The sequence below is a fragment of the Teleopsis dalmanni genome, chromosome X (assembly GCF_002237135.1).
Source record: "Teleopsis dalmanni isolate 2A chromosome X, ASM223713v2, whole genome shotgun sequence".
NCBI lineage: Eukaryota > Metazoa > Arthropoda > Insecta > Diptera > Diopsidae > Teleopsis > Teleopsis dalmanni.
The window spans coordinates 101516361-101519756 of NC_051848.1; the positions used below are offsets into that span (position 1 = coordinate 101516361).

Genomic DNA, 3396 nt, shown 5'->3' on the forward strand with positions numbered 1-3396 from the left:
AATATATCTATATTAATATAATTGTAAAAAATAATTCATAAAAATAAAATTCTTGTGATTAATGAAATTGTTCATATTAGTATTTTAATTGAAAATGAAAATATTTCATTTGAAGCAATTGCTGTTACATAAATAAATAAAACTAATAATGTAGTCCTAAAAAAATTAAGAATAAAATATAGGAAAATCAAAATGTTTTTGAAATTAGTCCTGAAATTATTGAAATTAAAATAGTTTGAATTAACAGTATTAATCCAATAGATAATGGGTGTTTTAAGAATAAAAATGTAATACTTGAAATTAGTATTATAGTTAAAATTAATATATGTATGATTTTAAGAAATAGTTTAATTAACATATAAATTTTGGGAATTTATGATAAAGAATTATTTCTTTTTTCTTGAGAGTTCTAAAAAAATTATTCTTATTTTTGATTTACAAGACCAATGTTTTTATTAAACTATTAAAACTAAAAAATGATAATTTATTTTTGATTATTTTGTTGTGTAATAGTATTGATAGGGATTTTTTCTTTTATTTTTAATCGAAAACGTTTATTATCTATGTTATTAAGTTTAGAATTTATTATTTTAATAATTTATTTTTTATTATATAGTTATATAAATATAATAGATTATAGAAATTATTTTATAATAATATATTTAACATTTAGAGTTTGTGAAGGAGCTTTAGGAATTTCTATTTTAGTTTCTATAATTCGTACTCATGGAAATGATTATTTTCAATCATTTAGAATTTTATAATGTTAAAATTTATTTTTTTTATTTTATTTTTGGTTCCTATTTGTTTTTTAAATAGTATATTTTGAATGGTTCAAAATATATTATTTTTTATTAGTTTTATTTTTATTTTATTTAATATTTATATAAATTATTTTATAAGTATTTCTTATTTTTTAGGATGTGATATAATTTCTTATGGATTAATTTTATTAAGATTTTGAATTTGTGCATTAATATTAATAGCAAGTGAAAAAATTCAAAAATTTAAAAATTATAATAATTTATTTTTAGTGAATGTAATTTTTATGTTATTTTTTTATTTTTAACTTTTTCTAGAATAAATATTTTTGCTTTTTACTTATTTTTTGAAGGGAGTTTAATTCCAACTTTATTATTAATTTTAGGGTGAGGGTATCAACCTGAGCGTTTACAAGCTGGAATTTATTTATTGTTTTATACTTTATTTGTATCTTTGCCTATATTAATTGGAATTTTTTATTTATATGAAAAATTAGGAAATTTAAATTTTTATTTTTTAAGTAATTATATGTTTAATTATGAATTATTATATTTTTCGATAATTTTAGCTTTTTTGGTTAAAATGCCTATATTTTTGGTTCATTTATGGTTACCTAAAGCTCATGTTGAAGCTCCAATTTCTGGTTCAATGATTTTAGCTGGAATTATATTGAAATTAGGAGGGTATGGACTTTTACGGGTATTTTCATTTATTTCATTTGTTTGTTTAAAATTTAATTATTTTTTTATTAGAATTTCTTTAATTGGAGGAATTTTAATTAGATTAAATTGTTTACGTCAAGTTGATATAAAGTCATTAATTGCTTATTCTTCTGTTGCTCATATAGGGATTGTTTTAGCAGGAATTATGAATTTAAGAAATTGAGGAATTTGTGGAGGGTATAGATTAATAATTGGTCATGGATTATGTTCTTCAGGTTTATTTTGTTTAGCTAATATTAGATATGAGCGGTTAGGTAGACGAAGATTATTAATTAATAAAGGGTTATTAAATTTTATACCTTCTTTAACTTTATGATGATTTTTATTAAGATCTGGAAATATAGCTGCTCCTCCTACATTAAATTTATTAGGAGAAATTTCTTTAATAAATAGAATTGTAAGTTGATCTTGATATTCAATGATTGCTTTATCATTTTTATCTTTTTTTAGAGCAGCTTATACTTTATATTTGTATTCTTATAGACAACATGGAAAAATTTATTCAGGGGTTTATTCTTTTAGAATAAATAATATACGAGAATTTTTATTACTATTATTACACTGGGTTCCTTTAAATTTATTGATTATAAAAAGTGAAATAATTTTTTTTGATTATATTTAAATAGTTTAATTAAAACATTGATTTGTGGTGTCAAAAATATAAAATTTTATTTTAAATTGTGAAAAATTTATCTTTATGTAGAATAAGATTTTGATTATTAATTAATTTAAGAATTATTTCTTTTATTTTTGGTTTAATATTTATTAATCATGATTATTCAATTTTTTTAGAATGAGAATTAATTTCTTTAAATAGAATTAGAATTGTAATAACTTTTTTATTTGATTGAATAAGATTAATTTTTATATGTTTTGTATTATTAATTTCGTCTTTAGTAATTTATTATAGAAAAGAATATATAGCAGGAGATATAAATATTAATCGATTTATTTTATTAGTTTTGTTATTTGTTATATCAATGATATTTTTAATTATTTCTCCAAATTTAATTAGAATTTTATTAGGATGAGATGGTTTAGGGTTAGTTTCTTATTTATTAGTGATTTATTTTCAAAATGTAAAATCTTATAATGCAGGTATATTAACTGTTTTATCAAATCGTATTGGAGATGTTGCTTTATTATTAGCGATTGCTTGAATATTAAATTATGGATCTTGAAATTATATTTTTTTATTAAAATTTAATATTTTAGATATAAATATATTGATTATTGGTATATTAATTGTATTGGCGGCAATAACTAAAAGAGCTCAAATTCCATTTTCAGCTTGGTTACCTGCAGCAATAGCAGCCCCTACTCCTGTGTCAGCTTTGGTACATTCATCTACTCTTGTTACTGCTGGAGTTTATTTATTAATCCGGTTTAATTTATTAATTGGAGATACAATTTTAGGACAAAGATTGTTATTAATTTCAGGATTGACAATATTTATATCAGGGTTAGGAGCTAATTTTGAGTTTGATTTAAAAAAATTATTGCATTATCTACTTTAAGTCAATTGGGGTTAATAATGAGAATTTTATCTATAGGATTTTATAAATTAGCTTTTTTCCATTTATTAACTCATGCTTTATTTAAAGCATTATTATTTATGTGTGCTGGGGCTATTATTCATAATATAAATAATTTACAAGACATTCGTTTAATAGGAGGATTAAGAAGTTATATACCTTTTACATGTAGATATTTTAATATTGCTAATTTAGCTTTATGTGGAATACCTTTTTTGGCTGGATTTTATTCTAAAGATATAATTTTAGAAATTGTATCATTGAGTTATATTAATATATTTTCTTTTTTTCTTTTTTTCTTTTCTACAGGATTAACAGTTAGATATTCAATTCGTTTAGTTTATTATTCATTAGTTGGAAATTTTAATTTTTATAGT

At 19.9% G+C, this 3396-nt stretch overlaps 1 pseudogene; it reads left to right on the top strand.

The window, feature by feature from the left end:
- Positions 1-1344: 1344 nt before the first annotated feature.
- The window catches only part of LOC119688858, a 59082-nt pseudogene continuing 57030 nt past the window's right edge, over positions 1345-3396 (top strand).